The sequence below is a fragment of the Macrobrachium nipponense genome, chromosome 39 (genome assembly GCF_015104395.2).
Source record: "Macrobrachium nipponense isolate FS-2020 chromosome 39, ASM1510439v2, whole genome shotgun sequence".
In the NCBI taxonomy this organism is placed as follows: domain Eukaryota; kingdom Metazoa; phylum Arthropoda; class Malacostraca; order Decapoda; family Palaemonidae; genus Macrobrachium; species Macrobrachium nipponense.
This window is the reverse complement of record NC_061099.1, coordinates 29,395,196-29,410,386: the sequence shown is the minus strand read 5'-3', so window position 1 is coordinate 29,410,386 and position 15,191 is coordinate 29,395,196. Positions and strand designations below refer to the sequence as shown.

General features: G+C 45.5%; 1 long non-coding RNA gene across 1 annotated transcript in view; it reads left to right on the top strand.

The window, feature by feature from the left end:
* Nucleotides 1-980: 980 nt before the first annotated feature.
* LOC135210544 (uncharacterized) overlaps nt 981-15,191 on the top strand; it is a 67,776-nt gene continuing 53,565 nt past the window's right edge. The window contains exon 1 of the long non-coding RNA XR_010313536.1: nt 981-1,131. This is a non-coding gene — a long non-coding RNA (uncharacterized LOC135210544). The remainder of the gene's footprint in view (nt 1,132-15,191) is intronic.

The following is a 15,191-nucleotide window of genomic DNA, read 5'->3' as shown; positions in this document are numbered from 1 at the left end:
GTATCTCTATAGACCTTGGAAAATGATATACCAACCGATAAGTAGGATGGAGAATGGCTTATCATGAGAGGGAAGGTGGCAGCCAGATATGTTAAATGATATTGACAAATGGGCCACAAATCCTGGAGAGATGGAATGTATGATGACTTGTAGTAAAGAAAATTCAAGAATTTTACTCTATAAATAGCTAGCTAGAGGAGCAAAAACTAAGCATTGCACACAGCTGACGCGAGAAGGTTTTCCAAGGTTTAATCACTACAAACTTTTATACGAATGTATAAATGTAACGCTTCTACCAAAGATGGGATGAAATTTCTAGATTCTTTGTACTAACAACAGTTTTAAAGACAACCTTCCATCACACACACACACACACACACACACATCTATTAAAGGTAGTTTTTCTTTTCTTTTGAAAGCCTCTGTGCTTTTGTTTTGCTTGATGGAAGGATATCTTAACAGCAGATATCAAGCGAAATCTGACGAAATACGAAAGATGGCGAAAAAAATAAACAAATAAAACTATGACACCGCAAAAACAGAAATAGCATTCTGGATGCTTTGCGATTTGCGTTTAGATCTGTTTGTTTATTGGTCCCAGTTCTTTTCCAAAGTTAGCGAAACATTAATTAAATAAATTCCTATACCATTTTGGTTTTATCATATAGAATGTAGAATATGTGAAAACGACGGATCATGCCACATTTCCTTAGAATGTACACATTCTAGATTCTAAGACTCAAAAAATTAAAAATATTTATAATTTTTACACACAACGCTACCAAATGGCGTTGCTCTCTAATGCCAGCGTGTATTACAAAATATTATATTATCAGAATCAATACGTAAAAGTCGTACAGTACAATTACCTGGAACTTTCATATATATATAACGCATTTGTTAAATACACGACGAGCATGTTCGTCCACAATCACACGTGCAAATGAAAAAAAAAAGAAAGGAAAGTCTAATAAAAGAAATTGGCAACATAACTCGCGTGTCGTCTGCGGCAAAATCAAGGTGTCTCGCCTGATGGGTTCCGAGTGTAAAATTGTAAACGGGAGGGAATTACTAACTTCATTTTAACTCTGTAAACCATTTATAAGCTTACGATTCTTGCTGGTAACCGAGGCAAGTTATTGCAAATCGTTATGTTCCAGAAAAAGATCTATTTTGGGTACTATAATCCCACAGTTTAGGGGTCCATTCATGACTCCCTTGTGTGTGTTAAACTTTCTTTCCTATTTTCAGTTTCATAAGTACCTATATCGACAGATCTGAAGACATAATGTACAGTATTTGTTTTTAAAAATAAGCATTTTATCTGCTTACAGAAGCAGAGATTGTAAAAAAAAATATATATATATATATAAAGCCCTGCACCTCGGGTGAATAGCTAGGTAGTGGGTAGTACTGTAGGAACCTGGCAAGGGTACTTGCTACCTAGCCAGGTAGCAGCCTAGTATTCAACAAGTGGCAGAGATTTACAATTTTCTCACATTTGTATAGGTCCATATATCCCTAAGACGTATTTTGGTTACTATTTACGTTCCCTCTCCCCCTTTTTTTGTTTACAATCTGCCTCTGTAAGCTGATAAACTGCTCATTTTTTCATTAGGCTACCGACCTACCTTTTTCCATGAGTCCATAGGCTATAAATACCTATATTTGATAACTGTGTGTGCTGATCTTGAATTGAAGTAATGCAGTGAATTTGGACCCCTAAACTGTAGGATTAATCTGTTTTGGTAATGAAATTGTTGTTTTAACGTTAAATTGGAGGTAAACCCTTACAAAGGTTAATCATAGGTTCACTGGCCTAGGTTCTGGACCGTTTTGGGTATTTCTACAGAAGCATTTCGCACGGACTGCAAGAAACGTAACCGCGGATACGACATCCACTAGGGATTGGGGGGTCCAATGTATTTTGCCGTGTTTAGTACTGGCCCCTGGGGATTAATTACAGTCATCCGAATAAATATTACTTAAAATTCTTGTTCAGTAGATAAAACTGCATAGAAAAACTGCAACTGCCCCAGTCTAGGCCGCCATGGATAAGTACCCTAGATCTACCCGTTTTGATTTAGGCTTCTCTGGGATTTTAGCCCTTCATGTAGTTAGCCTAGCCAAAGAGTGTTTTACCCTTTGTATAATTTGCAGCGATTAAGGTAGTGTAGTTATATGTATTTATAATTATATGAATGTATTTCACTGTCATGCCATAGCTTAGACTGAATTGTTTTAGTGTGCCCAGGCTATTATGAAAATAATGAAAATAGGTAGTCTGAGCCTAATGCCTTAGGGTCTTGGAGGAGATTATGAAAGTAGGTTGAAATAAATGGGAAATTAATTAGGGTAAAAAAACTTACTTCGAGAGGAAAGTAGAGGTTTGGAGGTGTTGCTTCAATGGATGCTGGCTCTTGACTAGCTAATGTCTATCCTGGGTTACAGGACGTGTTAAAAAAAAGTACTTTTTCGGGAAGGTGGTCGCGCTACGGTAGAGATCAGGTGGCTATTTGTTATTTTACCCTATTTTATGCCAGCACCTGTTGTAAAATCAACCACTAGTCCATTCCTATGCTCATTAGCATTACTAAGAAGGCACCAAAAATTTGTGGTGGATTTAGGGTGGGTGTTGCAAGCAGGCCATGGGCTAGGGTCCCGCACCTGAGCAAAAACAAATTAATAATAATAATTATAGATATATAAGATTTAATTAAATAACAATGATATAGTAATAATAATAATAATAATCTAGAGGTGCTCAATTAGAAAATAAATCTTGGAAACCTAACCCCATCCCCCAGCTGTAAGGGCTCTCTATATGCTTGCCCAAAAATGAGAGGGTCCTTAAGGTCACTGGCCTAGGGCCCCACACACCCTAAAGTCGCCCCTGCCAAAATACGATGTATTTTAACAAGCTAATTTAAAGTTCACCTTAAGCTAATTTAAGGTTCGGCAGCCTACTGACCACAGGGCACAACACCCTAGACCCCCGAGGAGTAAAATGAGCATGAATGGCAAAACATTATGACTAGCATAAAAATATCCAATGCATTCGATTCGTAACTGGTAATTTACATGTTGTTATGTTATGGTAAGCATTTTCTTGCTTGATCTATTTATTTCACTGGAATGTCACTAGCCTATACTGTACAGGACTAGCCTAGGTAAGAATTGAATGATGCTATCTAAAATGGCTAAGAACATGAAGTTTAAGGTAAAGGAAAAACATTCTCACCCTTAGCCTCCTGGTGAGCAACAGTTTATTCCCACGGAAATACAAACCAGACCGTTTAGTGTAGGAGTATTACTCAGCATGAGCTGGAATTTTTTTGTTGGAACTGGGTAACAAAAGTAGTTAATTGAAGCTAGGAAGCTAAGTGGGGAATGTGATGAATTGTTAATTTGCCATATCCCAATAATAATACCCACCTCTTACCTCGGGCTCCAATGTGTCTATGAATGGCACACAAACTCAGGGTCAAAAAAGGATTTGTGAAAAATCTAAATTTGTTCATGCAACTTACCTGTCAGATATATATATAGCTGATAATTTCCGACACCGACAGAATTTAAAACTTACGACACACGTAGTGGGAGTCAGGTGGTTAGTACCCATTCCCGCCGCTGGGAGGCAGGTATCAGGAATCATTCCCATTTTCTATTCATAATTTTTCTGTCGCCGGTGTTGTGAACATCTGTTTACAGCACCTCCGTCTGGATTTGGAAACTTTTGGCTACTTGAGTATCCCTTTTGGTTCTTTTTTTTGGATTAATTGATTTGATCGGTGGCTAGGCACACGTTATTAGTGGATTTAAAGGGTGGAGTTCTCAAGGTGCTTCCCGTCCGCTGAAAAGGACGGCGCGTAAGGTTGACGCTTCACGTCCTAGTTCTCCGCTTTTGCGATCTTCGCCTGACAGTGCGTTCGCTGCTTTTCCGCCGCAGAAAAGGCGTAGAGAGTCTTCGGACTTGGATTCAGTTAGCTCGTGCGAGCGATACGGTCGCTCCAGAGCTCGGGAAGAGGCCGTACCTGGGAGGAGGAGGGAGGCGTCCCCTCGCCGCTCTCCTGCTCACAGGATCAGTCCCTCCCCGGAGCAGGAAGATTCGCCAAACAAGAGGTTGATTCAGTCACTGCAGCAGCAACTTCAGGACGCTCTTGCTGCCAGAGAGTCTCTTCCGCGTCGTAGAAAGGATGAGAAGCTTCCTGTGAAGAAGTCAAGACCCGCTCTTTCTCCTCGCTCGCCTCTCTCTTCGTTCGAGTCTCCCTCTAGAGTTCGTTCTGCTCCCCAGCAGCTCTCTAGAGGAGGTGAGAAGTTCGTTTCTCGCTCTCAGGATGAGATATCTCCCGCTCGCAAGTCTTCGTATGTTCGCAAGCGAGTGGTGGACGCTGAGCGCGCTTCTGTGCAAGTGGAGCGCGCTTCAGGTGCCGCCAAACGCGCACCTGTTGTTGATAAACGTGCACCAGTGGGCGGCAGCCGCTCGCTGACTGACGCTCGGCGCGCACCAGTGGAAGCCAAACGTGCACTAGTGGACGCTCGGTGCGCGCCAGTGGACGCCAAGCGTGCGTTAGTAGATGTTGAGCGCGCACCTGTCGGCGCCAAACGTGTGGATTCGGACGCCAAGCGCGCGCTGGTAGACACCAGTTCCTCACCAGCGCAAGTTCAGGTGGATGAAGAAAACCTTCCTGTTCGTCAGTTTTCTTCAGAGTTTCCTCCTACTTCTCCAGTTTCTGAGGAAGGAGTTAGCGATGATTTAGTAGAAGCAGAGGAAGAACAGCAACCAGCTACTGTCTCATCGGACTATAAAGTTTTGATGCGGCTTCTACAGTCGGAGTTCGGAGAAACTTTTCAACCGGAAGCCCCTCGTACTCCTCCTTCTCAATTTTCTTCTTTTAAGGCAACGAAGGCATCGGGGTTCATTAAAATGAAGAAGTCGCTTTCCACGAAGCAAGCGTTCCGGAAAGTCCATGAGTGGATGGAGAAGAGGAAAGCGTCAGGAAAGTCCTCTTTAGCTTTACCGCCTTCAAGACTCTGCGGTAAAGGAGGCATGTGGTATGAGACGGGAGAGGACATAGGCGTTAAACTACCAGCCTCTGCTCAAGGTGACTTCGGGAGCATCGTGGACGCCTCCAGAAGAGCCCTTCTGTCTTCATCAAAAGTCACGTGGACCCATAACGAGTTCGACTTTCATCTAAAAGGCCTCTTCAGGACTCTAGAGGTCTTCAACTTTCTCGACTGGTGTCTTGGAGTTTTAGATGCCAGGTCAAGGAGTTCTGAGACTATTAGTCTGGGGGAGCTGTCCAGCGTATCTTTTCTTGTATGGACAAGGCCGTCAGGGATGGTTCTGAGGAGTTGGCTACGCACTTTAGCTCGGGAATTCTCAAGAAGAGAGCGCTCTTTTGTAACTTCACGGCCAAATCCGTCTCTCCAACGCAAAAGGCGGACTTGCTTTTCGCTCCATTCTCAGACCATCTCTTCCCCCAGGCTATGGTTAAGGACATAGCTTCAAGCCTTCAGGAAAAAGGCAACGCAAGATCTTCTGGCTCAGTCTTCTAGAAGACCAGCAGCTGCTTCATCTTCTGGAGCTTCGTTTGCCAAGAAATCGAAGCCCTTTCGTGCTGGACCTTCCTCGAAAGCAGCCTCCGAGGAAGAGGCTCTTCCAGAGGAAAAACCCCTGCTCCGTCAAAGAGTAGGAAATGATTTGGAAGTCCTTCAGATGCCGGTAGGGAGCCAGGACTTCGTTCGGTTCGCGAAAGCCTGGGAAGAGAGAGATGCCGACCCGTGGTCGCTGGATGTCGTGAGGAAAGGGTACAGGATCCCGTTCTTGAAGTCACCCCCGCTATCCTCAACACCAAAGGATTTGTCTCCCTCTTATCGAGGAGAGAAACAGAAAGTGCTTTTCGATCTGCTGGAACAAATGATCGAGAAGCAAGCGGTGGAACAGGTCTTCGACCTGGAATCGCCAGGGTTTTACAACCGCCTGTTCCTGGTAATGGGCCGAAACATTCGGGGGGGTGGCGACCCGTCCTCGATGTCAGCAGCCTAAATCTCTTCGTGATAAAGAAGAAATTCAAGATGGAGACGACCCAATCGGTGCTGTCAGCTTTGAGACCGGGGATTGGATGATCTCACTAGACCTCCAAGACGCGTATTTTCACGTCCCCATCCATCCCCAATCAAGGAAATACCTGCGATTTGTCCTGAAGGGGAAGGTATTCCAATTCAGGGCACTTTGCTTCGGTCTGACAACAGCGCCGATGGTTTTCACCATTCTAATGAAGAACGTGGCAAGGCTACTTCATTTGGAGAATATACGGATCTCTCTCTACCTAGACGACTGGCTTATTCGAGCTTCATCGCGGGAACGGTGTCTGGAGGACCTGCACACGACCATGACGTTAGCAAAGTCCCTGGGCTTCTGGTAAACCTCGAAAAGTCGCATTTGACTCCGTCTCAATCTTTAGTCTATCTGGGGATTCAGATGGACTCAGTGGCTTTTCGGGCTTTTCCGTCCCAGGGGCGACAACTTCAATGCTTGGAGAAAGTGGCGACCTTTCTGGGGAAGGAAACATGCTCGGTGAGGGAATGGATGAGTTTGCTGGGGACCATTTCCTCACTGGAGAAGTTTGTTTCTCTGGGAAGGCTGCACCTCAGACCTCTTCAATTCTTCCTAGCCAACAGTTGGAAGAACAAGCAAGATCTGGAGGCGATCTTGTGTTTAACGAGAGAGGTGAAGGATCACCTAAGTTGGTGGTCAGATCCTCGGAAGCTCGCAGAAGGGCTCTCCCTCAAACTTCGGAACCCCGACCTAGTGTTGTTTTCCGACGCGTCGTCCACGGGTTGGGGAGCAACACTAGGAGGGAAAGAAGTGTCGGGCACCTGGAGAGGGGAACAGGTGTCCTGGCACATCAATCTGAAAGAGCTGTCAGCCATTTATCTGGCTCTCAGGTTTTCCAGGAAAGAAGTATCCGGCAAAGTCGTTCAGATCAATGCGGACAACACCACAGTGCTGGCATACCTAAGAAATCAAGGGGGAACTCACTCGCCTTCTCTGTTTGCAATCGCAAAGGAACTCCTTTTGTGGGCAAAAGCACAAGAAGTCACGATCCTGACAAGGTTCGTGTCAGGAGTACAGAATGTTCGGGCGGACCTTCTCAGTCGGCGAGGACAGCTGTTGCCGACAGAGTGGACCCTTCACCAAGAGGTTTGCCAGTCGCTGTGGAACCTGTGGGGCTGTCCACAGGTGGATGTCTTCGCAACGTCCAGGACGAGAAGACTTCAGCTCTATTGCTCCCCAGTTCTGGACCCGGGAGCAGTCGCAGTAGACGCCCTACTTTGGAATTGGTCGGCCTAGACATATACGCTTTTCCCCTGCTCAAGATCCTCGGGGAAGGTGATGAGGAAGTTTGCGGCATCGGAAGGAGCGAGGATGACACTCATCGCCCCCTTCTGGCCGGCAGCCGACTGGTTCACAGAGGTGATGTCCTTCCTGGTAGACTTTCCGAGGACTCTACCCTTAAGGAAAGATCTACTCAGACAGCCCCACTTCGAGAGGTACCACAAAAACCTCCCCGCTCTGAGTCTGACTGCGTTCAGACTATCAAGAAGTTGGCCAGAGCGAGGGGTTTTTCAAGACCTGTGGCGAAGGCGATTGCCACCGCAAGGAGGCCCTCCTCAATCGCTATGTACCAATCGAAGTGGGCTGTCTTCAGATCCTGGTGCAGGAAGAAGGGCATTTCCTCCACCACAACCTCTGTGAGCCAGATAGCTGACTTCCTTCTCTATCTGAGAGAGGAAGTGAAGTTAGCTGTTCCAACTATTAAAGGCTACAGGAGCGTGCTTTCTGTAGTCTTTAGGCACAGAGGACTCGATTTGTCTAATAATAAAGACATTCATGATCTTATTAGATCGTTCGAGACTAGGAAGGTAGTCCAGCCTAAAGTACCCTCGTGGAACTTGGATGTGGTGCTCAAATATTTGATGTCGAGTCACTTCGAACCGCTTCATTCAGTTTCTATCAGGAATCTGACGAAGAAAAACGATCTTCCTAACCGCTCTGGCAACGGCGAAGAGGGTTAGCGAAATTCAGGCCATTAGCAAGCAGATTGGATTTTCAGAAAGTAGTGCGGTGTGTTCTTTAAGTCCCATGTTCTTAGCAAAGAACGAGAATCCTTCCAACCCGTGGCCGAGGACCTTTGAAATCAAAGGGTTGTCAGATATAGTTGGAAACGAACGTGAGAGATTCCTGTGTCCTGTCAGGGCTCTAAAGTTCTATCTGCAGAGAACTAAAGCTTGCAGAGGTTCATCGGACAATTTGTGGTGTTCAGTGAGGAAACCTGATCTTCCTATGTCGAAAACGCACTGGCGTTCTTCATCAGGAATACGATTCAAGAAGCGCATAATAAGTGTAGTGATAGTGATTTAAAGCTTCTGAAAGTAAAAGCTCATGAGGTGAGAGCTATTGCTACTTCGGTAGCCTTTCACAAAAATATGGCGCTCAAAGATATTTTGAATGCCACATTTTGGAGAAGCAATTCGGTGTTCGCTTCACACTACCTGCGGGAGGTGAAAGTGACATACGAAAATTGCTTCTCCCTCGGACCATACATTGCTGCAGACAACTGTTTTCGGGGGCAGGAGGTAACACTCATCCTATCCTTTAGGGATTAGGGGGGTTTTTTAATTTGTGTTTATGGTTGTGGGGTGACCGCCTGGGGCGGGTCTCCCTTCCATTAGCTTAGTTAAGTGGGATACCTTTGGTAAACTAAGCCAGGTGGTGGTATTTTTGTCTCGTTGCCCTCATTAGTATGGTCCATGGTCTAGTCACGTCGTGGTCTCGCCCCTGTTGACAGATCATCTGGAGTGCACCAGCTTCATAGGTCTCTACCTTGCTGGCAACTCTAGTAGCACAAGCAGACTTACGTGGCAGTAATCACGAAGCCAGCTATGCTAACAGGTAAGGAATCAAGATATCAATTATCTGCACATATGTGTTTCCTAAATCCTCTATTCTGTCTCTCCCACCACCAAAGGTGGGATTCAGCTATATATATATCTGACAGGTAAGTTGCATGAACAAAATGATATTGTAATGATACAATTAAGTTTGTTCATACTTACCTGGCAGATATATATATAGCTGATAATTTCCGACACCGACAGAATTTAAAACTTACGACACACGTAGTGGGAGTCAGGTGGTTAGTACCCATTCCCGCCGCTGGGAGGCGGGTATCAGGAATCATTCCCATTTTCTATTCATAATTTTTATTTCCACTGTCTCCTGAGGGGAGGTGGGCGGGTAATTAATTATATATATCTGCCAGGTAAGTATGAACAAACTTAATTGTATCATTACAATATCATATTTATTCACACAAAATTAAAGGCTGTGGATGGTAAAATTAGAGAAAAAACTGGAACAAACTACAATTTGTAAAAACACAACAGGTATGTATAAAAGTTCTGGTGGAAAATTTTAGATAAGCTTGTCAGTTGTCATCCATATTATACCCCCTTATTTACGATTTCATGTATTTGGCCTTGGAAGTACATATGCCTTAGATAAGGACTCGTGTAATCCTTTAAGCTACAATGATTATATCACTGTTTTTTAGCTGGTCACTGGTATTGTGGTGAGTGTCTTGGCTCGTCGGGAGTTCACGCCTCCCTCAAGGCAACGAAAAATCACTCAGTGTATATCATGGTCAGATGCTGCTCCAGTTGCTGCTGTCAGTGGTGGGGCATTGGGGAACCTGGCAACTCACCTACTGTTACTGAAGAATATTATTTTGGCTGATGCCACGTGAGGATATCTTGTTTTAAGCGTTTCTTTACTATGGATAAGTAGTGTGAACAATGGAGGTCTGAACGGTGAGAGCAGTGTATTTGGCACTTTCTGTGTTTAAACTGATCTCCACGGTTCCTAGTCCTTTTGTAGGCACAACAGCTGCAGGTTTCACAGCCTTGGGTTGGGATAAACCGGTAAGTGTGGTTGTGTTGGTTTCCACCACGATGGAAAAGATTTCAGAATAAAATGAGGAAGGCTAAAAAAGAAACATTTTCTGGTTTTATTAGAGGGGAAAACTCCACATTAACCCCACTACACCATTTCCAGCCGTTCTTCCTAACCCCTTCCATGCTTACACTTCGTCTTTTGGTCAAGAGGATATTACGCACAGGAAGGAAAGTGACCTACATGCACTCTTGTCTAGCAGGAAGTCTTGTGGCACAGGCTAGGTGAACTCCTTATGGTTTGCATACTTTACTGCTGCCTACCCTTACCGTGTAAACGTTTCCATCTGCTGTTGCTGCTCCTGCTAAAGAGCTCTGTACTGTTTAGCCTTAAGTCTTGTGGAGATTCCCCTATCACAACAACCTTGGCTACTGCTCCTGCAAGACGAGAATAAGACACAAACAAGGAGTAAAGTGAAGAATACATACTTTTTCCTTCCTTCTCTTCTACCTCCTCTTTGTTTGGCAGGAAAAGGAAGACTCCCAGAAGCCCTACCATAAGAAGTCTTGTGAGGCTTCGAATGAGTCCTATCCACCTTCGGGGGGCAACGACCATGTTCATTTATCTATGGGTGTTACATCTACCATAGGGTTGATACTGATACATACTCAGGTTCCTGATTATACTCAGTATCCTAAGCCTACCCTTGATTTCCTCAACAGGAGAACTGCACAGGACTCATAAACTGGGATAGTACTTCTGAAGAGCATGGTCGTGCAGACATGGGGGTCTATGAGTGACAGGTTGCAAATGTACAAGACCTGTGCGGACCAAGACAATTGGTGTGCACATTATTCCGCATCACCTTGGTCATTTTATGTTTTACCTCGCACCTTTCATGTTTGCTATCCCATGGTCTCTAATAGTTCACCTTCTGTCAAATAATAGGACCCCAGCAGAACAGATAACAATGGCTCTAAACCCCATTCTGTTTATGAGTCATCCTCAGCTGTATGCAGGAGACTGTCTGGTTTATCCAGGAGTCCCTGTGTAAGTGTACACTATCCCCAGATTGTATACATGTAGCAGAAGGTTCATGCACAGAAGTTTTTTGCATTACAATACTGCTGAGTGTTGTGGCGATCTGTGTGCATGCGATTATCCTGACATTTGATGAGTTACTGGTTTATCCAAGCCTTTGTGTGTGGCGTGATAACACATGTGAGTACTCAGCCATAGCTTCAAAGTTCAGCATCAATGGATAATAAGTTAGTTTAGGGATGTTGCTCACCATGCTGGACTGCTGTGTTAGTCTTTCTTTTGGGGAGGAATTAACTTTTTTTCTTTCTTTCCTCCTTTTGAGGGAGTCTTTTAGAACCTGTGTTTTTTCTCCTTAAAGAATGTTTTCAGTATAGTTGGAATGGCAAGATCATTTGACCCTTGTGTGGTTGATGAATTCAGGGAACCACTTTCCCCTTGTCAAGCCAATCACGTTGATAGCACACACTCGAGGTTCATTCAGGTGGTAGGGTAGCGGGTGCTAGTGTTGTAATTACTGTTAGCGTGTGGTGCCTTGGAACAGTAACCAGTTTGATCTGCAGCTCAAAGGGTTTCCTGCTATCCAGTAATCAAGTAAGCTACTTCACATCCAGCTGTGACTAGGAACATAATGGGGTGGGGGAAAAAAAAGAGATGGGGATGCTGAAATTGTCAGTCCCTCAAGAAGGCAAGGTAGCAGAGACAGGGGTGGAACCTTGGGAAGGGTGGCCCCTTTGGGACGGTTACAGACTACCTAAAGAGAATGTTAATGATTGATTGAGTGAATTTTTTATCATTAATGTAGGTGTCTGTTACTTGAATGTGAAATGTATGAAATTTCATTACATTAAATAAGGGAAATAAACACAGCCAAATCTTGTCACTGGTTGTTGGAATTGCTTGTCAAAAGTGTTTTTAAACATCTAACTTACCTGGTAGTTATATATGTAGCTAACGTCCCCTGACGTCACAGCAGAATTTCAAAACTCGCGGCAATCGCCTATTGGGTAGTCAGGTGCACCACCTGTGCGCCCTCTACCCAGGTACGTAGAACCGTTCCAACTATTCCTCAGATCTTCCCTGCCGCCGACATCGGTGACATCGTTGGAATTTTGCTTGTTTGGCCTGTGTTTTTTCACAGTTATTTGGTGAAGTACACTTTGGTTTTGGCTTTCGCTTGTTGTTGGGTGACATGTGGATCATCTTGATAATGATGATGGATCATAATGAATGATGATGATAAGAGAATGTTTGATTTAGAATATTATTGCTTTGACTCTTGCTTATTCTTGATCTCTCTTTTGCATTTTCCAAACATGGCTGACTCTGCTTTGAGTGTAAGAATGTGAGAGAGAGGATGTAATACTCGGCTTGCTAAAACCTCGATAGATCCTCATTCAATTTATATGAATTTAGAGGCAAGAGTGGTGAGTTGGATGATAGGAGAAAGAATGTGTCCATTTACCTGAAAATGAGTGGATGCATATTATTGCTATGTGCGAAAGCTTGAAAAGAATAAGATCAGGAGAGCGAAGATTAATATGTCTCGCTCTTCTAGAAATAGTCAGGGAATTGACAATTCTCTTTCCCTTGCTAGTGATCCTATTGATCCTGCTTCCGTAGTAATAGTTCCTATTCCCCCTACTGATACAGGTGTTGGTCCAACTTTAAAGGACATGATAGCGACCATTCAAGCCCTTGGTAAAGGTAGAATCCCTCGTAGAAACAGGGAGAAATCATGGTCGAATGTGAGAGATCTTAAAATCACAAGTTACAGTGCTAAAATCAGTGCAAGTGCAAGTGCAGTGGAGGGTGCGACCGCTCGGATCTGTCGCGCTCCTAGTCGTAGACCGCTTCCAAGCTCACCAACCCCTGTGAGAAGGAATGTCGACTGACAAAGGGAGGCGAGAGGTTTTAGCTCCCGAGCGGCCGTCCCCTCGAGCGTACCTGTTGACGATCCCCAGGACGCTCACCCTCGCCATTGGAAAGGCGAGGTTAAAGTGTTTTCTTCATCGTCCGATGACGCAGTACCCAGACGGGGCTGGCGTCAGACTTCGAAATCTAGACCCCTTAAAAGACAACATCCAGTAGAGCAGGACGCCAAGCGTCAAGAACTGCCAGGATGTAGTCATTGGAGCAGCCCGGAGCGCTTCCCTTCCAGCTCCGATATTTCCTCTCCTACCAAGCCAAGACGCAAGATGTCGCACAGGCGGCCGTCGTCTTTGGTAGGAGGCAAGGAAATATTGGACGTGGGGAGGCCTTCGGTGCGGGCTGCAACTCTGGAACGCTTCTCTTTCGACTCTGATGCTTGCTCTCCTACCAAACTAAGACGCAAGATGTCGCACAGGCGGCCGTCGTCTTTGGTAGGAGGAAAGGAAGTATCGGACGGAGGGAGGCCTTCGGTGCGTGCTGCAACTCCTGAACGCTTCTCTTTCGACTCCGATGCTTGCTCTCCTACCAAGCTAAGATGCAAGATGTCGCACAAGCGGCTGTTGTCTTTGGTAGGAGGAAAGGAAGTATCAGACGATTGGATGCCTTCAGTTCATGCTCCAGCTCCTCCTGCGGTTTGGCATTCGTCTTCAGGACGTTCGTCTCTAGCCGAACAGGATGAAGAGAGAGATATTGATGTTGCGGCTTCCCCAGTCTGTCCCCAGCAGCAAGAAGCTCTGCAGATTTCCTTACTGCAAGATTTGCAGCAGAAGCTCTCCTCATTAATGCAGTCTTATCAGCCTGCTACAAGCAAAGACAGCATAAGTCAAAAGCTTGGACGAAAAGCTGGACGCCAGGACGTAGAGTGTCAAGGTTCTCAACACCTAGACAACAGACGTCAACATTCTGGACACCAGGACGCCGAGCGTCAAGAGCCTGGACGCCAGGACGCCAGGCGTCGAGATTCTGGACGCCAGGACGCCAAGCGTCAAGATTCTGGACGCCAGGACGCCAGGCGTCAAGATTCTGGACGCCAGGACGCCAAGCGTCGAGAGGCTGGACGCCAAGACGCCAGGCATCAAGAACTGAAAGCCAGGACGCCAGGCATCAAGAACTGAAAGCCAGGACGCCGATCGTCAAGATTCTCAACGACAGAGCACCGAGAGTCAAGAAGCTGGACGCCAGGACGCCAGGCGTCAAGAGGCTGGACGCCAAGACGCCGAACGTCAAGTATTTGAACAGCAGGACGCCAAATGTCAAGAAGTTCGACACCAGGAAGCCGAGCATCAGGATTCTCGACGCCAGGACACCAGGCGTCAAGAACATTCTTTGGAAGCACCGACGAAGCATGCTATCGCTACGTCGGTTATGGGTCGATCGGAAGAAGGGAAGGATGACTCCACCCCCCCTTCTCTTTTCCGTCCGATGGAAGACTTTTCCGACGAAGAGAATCAAAGTGATCTACAGCCTTCATCAGACTTGAAAAGACTTATGAAAGTTTTCACGGAACTTTTTCCGGAAAACTTTGTTCCAGATGCCCCTCGTTCCCCACCTTCAGAGTTCACGCTAGGGAAGGCAACTAAGAAGTCCGACTTTACAAAGATGGTGTTATCACGCTCTTCGAAGAGAGCGTTGAAAATTATGAAGGAATAGATGCACACGAAGAGAGACCAAGGAAAGACAACTTTCTCATTTCCTCCGGCCAGATTAGTGTCCAGATCTAGCATCTGGTATGATACTGGAGAAGCTCTCGGTCTGGGAGTTCCCGCTTCTTCCCAAGGGGACTTCTTGAGTCTTGTGGACTCTTCTCGTCGGACGGCCATGGGAAAGACAAAGGTTTTTTGGTCTACTTCTGAAATGAACCACCTCCTCAAAGGGATTTTTAGAGCCTTCGAGGTATTTAATTTCTTAGACTGGACTCTGGGATCTTTGGGGAAGAAAATAGAAACCTTCAAGTCTGCTGATACGGAAGAGCTTGTTCACCTGATGTCTTGCATTGACAAAGCTCTTCGAGACAGGTCGAATGAGCTAGCGGCTCTTTTCTCTGCGGGAATCCTGAAGAAAAGGGCCCAAATGTGTTCTTTCCTTTCGTATGGGGTCACACCCATTCAAAAAGCGGAACTGCTGTTTACTCCCCTTTCCACACATTTTTTCCCACAAGATTTAGTGAAGGAAGTCTCCTCTGCCTTAGCCCAAAAGGCTATGCAGGATCTAATGACAAAGGCAGCAAGGAAAGTCCTACCAACAAGTTTTGGAGCACAGAAAC